Source organism: Mirounga leonina, unplaced genomic scaffold (genome assembly GCF_011800145.1).
Source record: "Mirounga leonina isolate KUSES-001 unplaced genomic scaffold, KU_Mleo_1.0 Mir_101664, whole genome shotgun sequence".
Lineage (NCBI taxonomy): Eukaryota > Metazoa > Chordata > Mammalia > Carnivora > Phocidae > Mirounga > Mirounga leonina.
Genome location: NW_023270175.1, coordinates 11,548,777 through 11,561,382, shown reverse-complemented (window position 1 = coordinate 11,561,382; position 12,606 = coordinate 11,548,777). Strand labels below are relative to the sequence as shown.

General features: G+C 36.6%; 1 long non-coding RNA gene across 2 annotated transcripts in view; it reads right to left on the bottom strand.

Moving 5' to 3' along the window:
• Window positions 1-12,606, bottom strand: part of LOC118012430 — a 63,519-nt gene extending 50,913 nt beyond the window's left edge. For both annotated transcript variants that reach the window (XR_004679704.1, XR_004679706.1), the window contains exon 1: window positions 12,547-12,606. This is a non-coding gene — a long non-coding RNA (uncharacterized LOC118012430). The remainder of the gene's footprint in view (window positions 1-12,546) is intronic.

Genomic DNA, 12,606 nt, shown 5'->3' with positions numbered 1-12,606 from the left:
CACAGCCTGAGGTGGGTTATTCTCCCCCTCAACAAAAAAGCTTACCTTAGAAAGCCTTGCAGTGTGGGAGAGAACTGAATAGTTTATAAAAGTAAGAGTACAAAAATTGCAGACAACCAAGCTGAGGACCAGCCGGACCCCCCAGCCCAAATGCAGCAACGTGGCTCAGCCACAACAAGAAGGTGCATGAAGCCCACACCAGGGACAGCTCTGGAGTATATTGATTCTGGTGACCAGGAGGGATTACACTAAAGGGCATCACAAGATGTCTTCCACATAAGGCCAGTACTTCCAAGAGCAGGAGACATAGATAGCTGACTTAGTTAATACACAGAAACAAACACAAAGAGTAAGACAAAATGAGACAGAAGAATATATTCTGAAAGAAAGAGTATTTAAAAAATCACAGAAAAAGACCTAAGTGAAACAAAGATAAGCAATCTACCTGACAAAAGAGTTCAAAGTAATGGTCATAAAGACACTCACTGGATTTGAGAGAACATGGATGAACTCAGTGAGAAATATAACAAAGAGATAGAAAATATATAAAAGAACCAATCAGGGCTAAAGAATGCAATAACTGAAGTGAAAAATATACTATAGAGGGAATAAGCAAATTAGAGGATGCAGAAGAATGGATCAGCAAGCTGGAAGACTGGGTAATAGAAAGCAACCATGTGGAGCAGCAAGAAAAAACAATTTTTAAAAATGAGAATAGGCTAGGGACCCTGGGTGGCTCAGTCGGTTAGGCATCTGCCTTCGACTCGAGTTGTGATTCCAGGGTCCTGGGATCAGGCCCTGCATCAGGCTCCCTGCTCGGCCAGGAGCCTGCTTCTTCCTCTCCCTCTGCCACTTCCCCTGCTTGTGCTTTCCTGCTCTTTCTCTCTGTCAAATAAATAAATAAAATCTTTTTAAAAAATGAGAATAGGTCAAGATACCTTTGTGACAACATCAAGCATAATAACATTTGCATAACGGGGGTCCCAGAAAGGGAAAAGAGGGAAAAGCAGAAAACTAACTTGAAGAAATAATACCTGAAAACTTCCCTTAATCTGGGGAAGAAAAGAGACATCAAGGTTCAGGAGGCATAGATAGCCCCAAAAAGATGAACTCAAGATGGTCCACACCAAGAAAAACAATTATTAAAATGTCAAAAATTAAAGATAAAGAGAGCATCTCAAAGCCGCAAGAGAAAAGCAGTTATGTGCAAGGTAAAAACAATAAGGCTACCAGCTAATTTTTCAGCAAAAACTGCAAGCCAACAGAGAATGGCATGATATATTCAAAGTGCTGAAAGGAAAAAAATCTACCACCAAAAACACTCTACTGGCAAGGTTATTCAGAATTAAAGGAGAAAGAAAGAGTCTCACAAACAAACAAAACTTTAAACAGTTCATCACCACTAAACCAACTATACAAGAAATGTTAAATGGACATATTTAAGAAGAAAACACAAGGCCATAACTAGAAGTAAGAAAAAGCAAACACACTGGTAAAAGCAAACACACAGTAAAGATATGAGTTCCATCATTTATTTAGGTAGTATGAAGGATAAAAAAAATAAAAGTAGTAAAATCAATTATATCTAAAAACTTAAGTCAAGGAATACACAAAATAAAAACAAAATATGACATCATTCACATAAAACATGCAAGGGGGAGTACAAATGTAGTGCTTTTGGTATGTGTTAAGGGTTAGCTTGGTGGTGGGTATTGAGGAGGGCACATTCTGCATGGAGCACTGGATGTTATGCACAAACAATGAATCATGGAACACTTCATCTAAAACTAATGATGTAATGTATGGGGATTAACATAAGAATAAAAAAATAAATTAATTAAAAAAAAAAAACTTAAGTGACCACCAACTTAATACACATTGCTACATACATAGAAAGTTATAAATGAACATCATGGTAATCACAAACCAAAAACGTGTAATAGATACACAATTAAGACAAAGGAATCTAAGCATAATACTAAAGAAAGTCATAAAGCATCAAGGGAACAGAGCAAGAATAAAAAGAAAAGACAACTATAAAAACAATGATCAAAAAAGCATACATATCAATCAATTACTCTAAGTGTAAATGAAGTAAATGCTCCAATCAAAACACATATGGTGAAAAAAAAGACAGGGTGACTGAATTGATTAAAAAAAAAATGACCCGGGGCACCTGGGTGGCTCAGTCCTTAAGCGTCTGCCTTCGGCTCAGGTCATGATCCCAGGGTCCTGGGATCGAGCCCGACATCGGGCTCCTTGCCCCGCGGGAAGCCTGCTTCTCCCTCTCCCACTCCCCCTGCTTGTGTTCCCTCTCTCGCTGTGTCTCTCTCTCTCAAATAAATAAATAAAATCTTAAAATATATATATATAAATACATATAAAAACATACATACATAAAAGAAGTGGTGTATATACACAATGTAATATTACTCAGACATGAAAAAGAATGAAATCTTGCCATTTTGCAACAATATGGATGGATCTAGAGGGTATAATGCTAAATGAACTAAATCATTAAGAGAAAGACAAATACCATATGATTTCATTCATATGTGGAATTTAAGAAACAAAACAAACGAACAAGGAGGGCGCCTGGGTGGCTCAGTCGTTAAGCATCTGCCTTCGGCTCAGGTCATGATTCCAGGGTCCTGGGATCGAGCCCCGCATCGGGCTCCCTGCTTGGCCAGGAGCCTGCTTCTCCCTCTCCCATTCCCCCTGCTTGTGTTCCCTCTCTAGCTGTCTCTTTCTCTGTCAAATAAATAAAATAAAATCTTAAAAAAAAAAAAAAAAACACACAAACACAAACAAACAAGGAAAAACAGAGACAATCCAAAAAACACTCTTACCTATACAGAACGAACTGATGGTTACCAGAGGGGAGGTGGAGGGGGGATGGGTGAAACAGGGGAAAGGGATTAAGAGTAGACTTATCATGAAGAGCACTGAGTAATATATAGAATTGTTGGATCACTAATTATACACCTGAAACTATACTGGAATTTAAATAAATAAATAAATAAATAAATAAATAAATAAATAAATAAATAAAAGACTGTATGTAATAAGTGAGAAAGGCATTACATAATGATAAAGGTATAAATCCAACAGAAAGAACATTTGTAAATATCTATACACCTAATATAGGAGCACCTAATTATATAAAGCAAATATTAACAGACATAAAGGGAGAAACAGACAGCCAACAATAATAGAAGACTTTAATACCCCACTTACATCAATGGATAGATCATCAAGACAGATAATTGATAATGAAACAGTGACTTTCAATGACACATAAGGCAAGATGGACTTAACAGAGATATACTGAACAATCCATTCAAAAACAGCAGAATTCACATTCTTTTCAAGTGTACATGGAATATTCTCCAGGACAGATATCGTTTGAGGCCACAAACAATTTCAGTAAATTTTAGAAGACTGAAATCAAAGCAAGCATCTTTTCTGCCCACATTATGAAACTACAAATCAGTTACCAAAAAAAAAAATAACTAGAAAACCAAAAAACACGTGGAAGCTAAACAACATACTACTAAACAACAAATAGGTCAGGGAACTTGGGTGCCTCAGATGATTTAAGCATCTGCCAGGGTCCTGGGATCGAGCCCCGCATTGGGCTCCCTGCTCCATGGGGGGCCTGCTTCTCCCTCTCCCTCTGCTGCTCCCCCTGCTTGTGCTCTCTCTCTCTCTCTCTCTGTCAAATAAAATCTTTAAAAAATAGGTAAATGAAGAAATCAAGGAGGAAATATAAAAAATAACTGGACACAAATGAAACTGAAAACATGACATTTCAAAATCTATGGGATGGAGCAAAGTGGTTCTAAGAGGAAAGATTATGGCAATACAGGCCTACCTCAAGAAACAAGAAAAATCTCAGTCTAATCTTATACCTAAAGGAGCTAGTAAAAGAAGAAAACATGAAGCCCAAATTTAGCAGAATGAATGAAATAATAAAGAGTGGAAATAAATGAAATAGAGACGAAAAACATGATATTAAATAGATCAGAAATTAGGAACTGATGCTTTGAAAAGATTAAGAAAATTGATAAACCTTTAGCCAGTCTCATCAAGAAAAAAGAAGAGGGCTCAAATACATAAAATCAGAAATGAAAAAGAAGGGGCGCCTGGGTGGCTCAGTCCGTTAAATGTCTGCTTTTGGCTCTGGTCATGATCCCAGGGTCCTGGGATCGAGCCCTGCATCGGGCTCCCTGCTTGGCAGGAAGCCTGCTTCTCCCTCTCCCACTCCCCCTGCTTGTGTTCCCTCTCTCGCTGTGTCTCTCTCTGTCAAATAAATAAATAAAATCTTAAAAAAAAAAAAAAAGAATTAAAAAAAAGAAGTTACAACTAATAACACAGAAATACAAAAGATTATGAGTCCGAGAATCAACCAAAAAGAAATAGAAAATCTTAACATACCAATTAGTATAATGGAATTGAATCGGTAGTCAAAAAACTCCCAACAAGGGACGCCTGGGTGGCTCAGTAGGTTAAGCATCTGCCTTTGGCTTAGGTCATGATCCCAGGGTTCTGGGATCAAGCCCCGAGTCAGGCTCCCTGCTTGGCAGGGAGTCTGCTTCTCCCTCTGCTCCTCCCCCCTGCTCGTTCTCTCTCTCTCTCAAATAAATAAAATCTTTTTTTTACAAGATCTATAAAGAACTTCTCAAACTTAACACCCAAAAAACAAATAATCAAGTCAAAAAATGGACAGAAGACATGAAAAGATACTTCTCTGAAGAAGACATACAAATGGCTAACAAACACATGAAAAAATGTTCATCATCATTAGCCATCAGGGAAATTCAAATCAAAACCACATTGAGATACCACCTTACACCAGTTAGAATGGCAAAAATGGACAGGGAAAGAAACAACAAATGTTGGAGAGGTTGTGGAGAAAGGGGAACCCTCTTACACTGTTGGTGGGAATGTAAGTTGGTACAGCCACTTTGGAAAACAGTGTGGAGGTGCCTCAAAAAATTAAAAATAGAGCTACCCTATGACCCAGCAATTGCACTCCTGGGTATTTACCCCGAAGACACAGATGTAGTGAAAAGAAGGGCCACATGCACCCCAATGTTCATAGCGGCAATGTCCGCAATAGCCAAACTGTGGAAAGAGCCGAGATGCCCTTCAACGGATGAATGGGTAAAGAAGATGTGGTTCATACATACAATGGAATATCACTCAGCCATCAGAAAGGATGAATACCCAATTTTTACATCAACATGGATGGGACTGGAGATTATGCTAAGTGAAATAAGTCAAGCAGAGAAAGTCAATTATCATATGGTTTCACTTCTTTGTGGAATATAAGGAAGAGCATGGAGGACATTAGGAGAAGGAAGGGAAAAATGAAGGGGGGAAATCGGAGGGAGAGATGAACCATGAGAGACTATGGACTCTGAGAAACAAACAGGGTTTTAGAGGGGAGGGGGAGGGGGGATGGGTTAGCCCGGTGATGTGTATTAAGGAGGGCACGTACTGCATGGAGCACTGGGTGTTATACGAAAACAACGGATCGTGGATCACCACATCAAAAACTAATGATGTATTGTATGGTGACTAACATAACATAATAAAATTTTTTAAAAAATCAAATAAATAAAATCTTAAAAAAAACCCTCCCAACAAACAAGTCCAGGACCAGGGGCACCTGACTGGTTCAGTCAGTACAGCACATGTCTCTGGATCTCGGGTTAGTGAGTTCAAGCCCCATGTTGTGTGTGGAACCTACTTAAAATAATAAATAAATAAATAAATAAATAATTGATTAATTAATTAATAATAAAACCCCATAAATCCAGGACCAGATAGCTTCACAGCTGAATTCTACCAAACATTTATTTTATTTTTTTTGCAAAGAATATAACTTTATTAGAAATTCTGACATTTTAAAATAGGGCGCCTGGGTGGCTCAGCTGGTTAAGCGACTGCCTTCGGCTCAGGTCATGATCCTGGAGTCCCTGGATCGAGTCCCGCATCGGGCTCTCTGCTCGGCAGGGAGCCCGCTTCTCCCTCTGACCCTCCTCCCTCTCATGCTCTCTGTCTCTCATTCTCTCTGTCTCAAATAAATAAATAAAATCTTTAAAAAAATAAAATAAAATAAAATAAAAATAAAATAAAATTATTACATCTTTAACAAAATATACTCAATGGAATATAAATACCATAGTAATTAGAAACCTACAATCAGGGGCGCCTGGGTGGCTCAGTTGGTTAAGCGACTGCCTTCGGCTCAGGTCATGATCCTGGAGTCCCGGGATCGAGTCCCGCATCAGGCTCCCTGCTCAGCAGGGAGTCTGCTTCTCCCTCTCCCGCTCCCCCCCCCCCTTGTGCTCTCTCTCACTCTCTCTCTCAAATAAATAAATAAAATCTTAAAAAAAAAAAAAAGAAACCTACAATCATCCATTAAAAAATATACAAACTATTCTCCAAAAATGTTCTATCAACAGTATAGGAAAGTGTTCTTTCTCCAATATGCTGACACTGAATATTATTAATTTTCAAAAATTTCGCCAATCTGATGGGTGATCTGTTTTCCTTTGCATTTACCTGATGAATACTGAAACTACATATAGTTTCAAATGTTTATTGGCTATTTTTGTTTCTTCAGTGTAATTTCTATTCATATATTTTGCCCACTCTTCTGTTAGGTTGTCTTTTTCCTATCAATTTGTAGAATTCTTTGTATATTGGGAATGTAAATCTTTTTTTATTATGTCGGTTGCAAATATTTTCCTAGTGATTTGTTTTAAATTTTTATTTATGAAGGCAACACTTTATTTTTTAAAGGATTTATTGATTTAAGTAATCTCTACACCCAATGTAGGGCTCAAACTAATGATTCTGATATCAACAGTTGCACACTCCTCCAACTGAGCCAATCAGGCACCCCTGAAGGAAATACTTTAAATTCTACCAAACATTTAAAGAAGAATTAATACCTATCCTTCTTGAACTATTCCAAAAATATAGAAGAGGAAAAATATGCTTCCAAATTGATTTTACAAGGCTAGCATTACCCTAATACCAAAATCAGACAAAGACACTGCAATAAAAGAAAATTACAAGTCAATAACCCTGATGAATATACATGCAAAAATCCTCAACAAGGGGTGCCTGGGTGGCTCAGTCATTAAGCGTCTGCCTTCAGCTCAGGTCATGATCCCAGGGTCCTGGGATCAAGCCCCGCATCGGGCTCCCTGCTCAGCGGGAAGCCTGCTTCTCCCTCTTCCACTCCCCCTGCTTGTGTTCCCTCTCTGTGTCTCTCTCTGTCAAATAAATAAATAAAATCTTAAAAAAAAAATCCTCGGGCGCCTGGGTGGCTCAGTTGGTTAAGCGACTGCCTTCAGCTCAGGTCATGATCCCAGGGTCCTGGGATCGAGTCCTACACTGGGCTCCCGGCTCAGCAGGGAGCCTGCTTCTCCCTCTGACCCTCTCCTCTCTCATGCTGTTTCTCTCTCGCTCGCTCTCTAATAAATAAATAAAATCTTTAAAAAAAAATCCTCAACAAAATATTGCAAAATGATTTCAACAGTACATTAAAAAGACCATTCATCATGATCCAGTGGTATTTATTCCAGGGATGCAAGGATGATTCAGTATCTCCAAATCAATCATTGAGATGCACCACATTAAGTAATGAAAGATAAAAATCGTGTGATCATCTCAACAGATGCAGAAAAAACATTTCACAAAATTCGGCATCCATTCATGAGAAGCACTCTCAACAAAGTAGATATAGAAGGAACATACCTCAACACAATAAAGGCCATACATGAAAAACAACAAACATCGTACTCAATGTTAAAAAGCTGAGAGGTTTTCTTCTAAGATCAGGAAGGCAAGGGTTCTTTTATTTCAGTACAGTACTGTAAGTACTAACCACAGAAATCAGACAAGAAGAATACATAAATGGCATCCAAATTGGTAAGGAAGAAGTAAAACTGTCACTATTTGCAGATGACATAATACTATATACTACATAGTATACTGTATATAAAAAACCCTAAAGACCACCAAAAAAACTACTAGAATTAATAAATTCAGTAAACATGTAAGATATAAAAAGCAATTACAGAAATCTGTTGTGTTTCTACACAATAATGACAAAATATCAGAAAGAAAATTAGGAAAACAATCCCATTTACAATTGCACTGGAAAAAAACTGTTTAGGAATAAATTTAACCAAGGTGAAAGACCTGTATCTGAAAACAATAAATGACTGATAAAAAATGGAACAGAACATAAGTAAATGGTAAGATATACCCTCCTCATTGTTAGAAGAATTAATATTGTTAAAATGTCCACACTACTCAAACCAGTCTACAAATTCAATGCAATAACTATCAAAATACCAACAGTATTTTTTACAGAATTAGAACAAATGATCCGAAAATTTGTATGGAACTACGAAAGACCCCGAATAGACAAAGCGATCCTGAAAAAGAAGAACAAAACTGGAAATATCACAATCCCAGATTTCAAATTATATTACAATGTTATACAAATCAAAATAGCACATTTGTCCAAAAAACACATATAGACGGTCAATACACATTAAAAGATGCTTAATATCACTAGTTATCAGGGAAATGGAAATCAAAACAACATGAGATACCACCTCACACGAGTCAGAATGGCTAAAATCAAAGTCAAGAAATAACCTTTGGTGAAGATGTAGAGAAAAGGAAATCCATGTGCACTGTTTGTGGAAATGGAAATTGGTGCAACCACTGTGGAAAACACTATGAAAGCTCCTCAAAAAATTAAATATAGAAAATACATATGATCAAGTAATTCCATTACTGGGTATATATGCAAAGAATGCAAAAACACTAATTCAAGAAGATATATGCACCCCTATGTTTATTGCAAGATTATTTACAAAGCCCAGACATCAAAGCAACCTGTGTCCATTGACAGATGAATTAAAAAGATGTGAAATATACATGCAATGGAATATTACTCAGCCATAAAAAGGAATGAAATCATCCCATTCACAAAAACATGGATCGACCTAGAGGGTATTATGCTGCATAAGATAAATCAGATGGAGAAAGACAAATATCATATGACTTCACCTGTATGTGGATTCTAAAAAACAAAACAAATTCATAAACAAAAAAAAAAACAGAAACAGTCTCATAAACACAGAGAACAAACTGGTGGTTGCCAGAGGAAAGGGGGTAAGGGATGGAATAGGCAAAATAGGTGAAGGGAATTAAGAGTAACAAACCACCACTTATAAAATAAATGTCACAAGCGTGCCTGGGTAGCTCAGTGGGTTAAGAGCCGGACTCTTGGGTTTTGGCTCAGGTCATGGGTTGTGAGATCGAGCCCTGAACCCCACAATGTGCTCTACACTCAGCAGGGAGTCTGCTTAAAGATTCTCTCCCTCTGCCCCTCCCCCCCACTCTCGCTGTCTTAAATAAATAAATCCTAAAAAAAATAAAATAAAATAAAATAAATGTAGCAGAGGTGAAAGGTATAACATAGAAAATATAGTCAATAATATTATAATGTTGTATGGTGACAGATGGTAACCGCACGTATGATGAACGTTGCATAATGCATTATGTAGAGAATTCTCCAATCACTAAATTGTATATGTGAAACTAGTAACATTATATGTCAACTATTTCAAACTAAGCAAAATGTAAAAAAAAAAAATTTAATAAAAAAAATCGAAGATGAAACATAAATAGAAAGATATATATAAAGATATATACATATATAAAGATATATACATATATAAAGATATATATATACATATTATGATCATAGATTGGAAGAATGAATATTGTTAAAATGTCTATAATACACAAAGCAACCCACAGGTTTAATGCCATTCATATGAAAACACCTATACTGGGGTTTTTTTGTTGTTTTTCTGATAAGCTTTATTTTAATTCCCGTATAGTTAACATACAGTGTTATATTAGTTTCAGGGGTACAATATAGTAACTCAACAATTCCATACATCACCCAGTGCTCATCGAGACAAATGCACCCCTTAATCCCCATCACCTTATTTCACCCATCCCTCCACCCATCTACCCTCTGGTAACCATCAGTTTGTTCTTTATACTTAAGAGTCTGTTTCTTGGTTTGTCTCTCTCTCTCTCTTTTTTTCTTTGCTCATTTGTTTTGCTTCTTAAATTCCACATATGAGTGTATAGCATTATACTCCCTAACTCCATCCATGTCATTGTAAATGGATTCACAGAATTAGAACAAATAAACCTAAAAATTCCTTGGAACCACAAAACAATCAGAATAGTCAAAGCAACCTTAAGAACAAATCTGGAGGTATCACACCACCAGATTTCAAACTATACTACAAAGCAATAGTAATCAAAGCAGAACGGTACTACAGGCAAAAACACAGGTACATGGATCAATAGAATGTAACAGCCAGGGGCGCCTGGGTGCCTCAGTCGGTTAAACGGCTGCCTTTGGCTCAGGTCATGATCCCAGAGTCCTGGGATCTAGCCCCACGACAGACTGCCTGCTCAGTGGGGAGTCTGCTTCTCCCTCTCCCTCTGCCCCTCTCCCCTGCTCATGCTCTCTCGAATGTGCACGTGTGCGCTCTTGCTCTCTCAAGTAAATAAATAAAATCTTAAAAAAAAAAAAACAGCCCAGAAATAAAACCAAGCTTATATGATCAATTAATCTATAACAAAGGGGACAAGAATATACAATGGGGAAAAAAACAGTCTCATCAATAAATGGTGCTAGGAAAATGAACAGCTACATGCAAAAGAATGAAACTGGACCACTTACTTGCACAATACACGGAAATAAACTGAAAATAAACAAAAGACCAAAATGTAAGAGGCGCCTGGGTGCTTCAAACAGTTAAGCATCTGACTCTTGATCTGAGCTCAAGTCTTGATCTCAGTGTCATTAGTTCAAGCCCCATGTTCGGCTCTAGGATGCGCATGGAGCCTACTTAAAAAATAATAATAATAATAAAATAAAATAAAATAACAAAATAAAGACCAAAATGTAAGATCTGAAACCATAAAGCTCCTAAAAGAAAACACAGAAAACTTACAGACATCAGCCATAACAATATTTTTCTGGATATGTCTCCTCAGGCATGGGAAATAAAAGCAAAAATAATTAAATGGGACTACATCAAACTAAAAAGCTTTTGCACAGCAATGGAAATGAGCAAAAAAACAAAAAGGTAACCTCCAGAATAGAGAAAAAAATTGTAAATCATGTATCTGATAAGAGGTTAATATTCAAAATTTATAATCAACGCATACAACTCAACACCAAAACAAAAATCAAATCAAAACAGGGCAGAGTACCTAAATAGACATTTTTCTTTAAAAAAAATTACATATGGCCAATGAACACATAAAAGATGCTCAACATCACTAAATACCAGGGAAATGCAAATCAAAACCCCGATATCACGTAACACCAGTCAGAATGCCCAGGGTCAAAAAGAGAAAAAATAAGTATTGCACAGGATGTGTAGAAAAGGGAATGCTTCTGAATGTTGGTGGGAAGGTAAGTTGATGCAGCCGCTATGAGAAACAAGTGTGGACATCCCTAAAAAACTAAAAATACAGGTATCATACAATACAGTAATTCTGGGTATTTACCCAAACAAAAACAAAAACACTAATATGAAAAAACATATTCATCCTAATGTTTACTCCAGCATTATATACAATAGCAAAGATACGGAATCAACTTATGCGTCCATCCATGGATGACTGGATAAAACAGATGTGGTATATATGCACAATAGAATATTTACTCAGCCATACTGAAGACTGAAACCTTAGAATTGGTGCTAATGTGGATGGACCCAGATGGTATTATGCTACAAGAAATGTCAGAGAAACACAAATATCATATTATTTCGCTAATAAGTGGAATCTAAAAATCAAATCAACACACAAAACAGAAACAGAATAAAAAAATGTAGAGAACAAACGAGGTTGCCGGAAAGGAGGAGGTGGGGGATGGGCAAAATAGCTGAAGGCAATTAAGAGGTGCGAAATTGCAGTCAGAAAATAAATCCGTCTCCGCAATGAAAAGTATAGCATAGGGAATATAATCAATGATGTAATAATAACTTTCTATGGTGACAGATGGTTAACTACAGGTCCTTGGTGAGCAATTCCAAATATATATAATTGTCGAATCACTACGCTGTACATTTGAAATTACGATAATATTTTAGGTAAAGTACATTTCTATTAATTTTTTTTACGTAAAAACCAAAAAATATACACACGAAAATTAAAATAAAATAATAACTTAAAAACAATGATAAAATAAGACAATATAAAATACACTGTAAAATATAATATACAATAAAAAAATGAATAAGGGAAAAATACAATATAAAACGAAAGAAAAACAAAACCCAAAATAAACAGTAAAATGAAATATAAAATAAAATGATAAAATTAAAAAAACCCAGTATCCCTCTAGCGTCTGACACTGTTAAATTACACAAATAAGAGAAATACCACGATATCACTCAAGATACATACCAGAGGTGGTTTCAAAAATTGCTGTTTACAAGCAAACGTCCTGGAATCAGACGCGAAGAT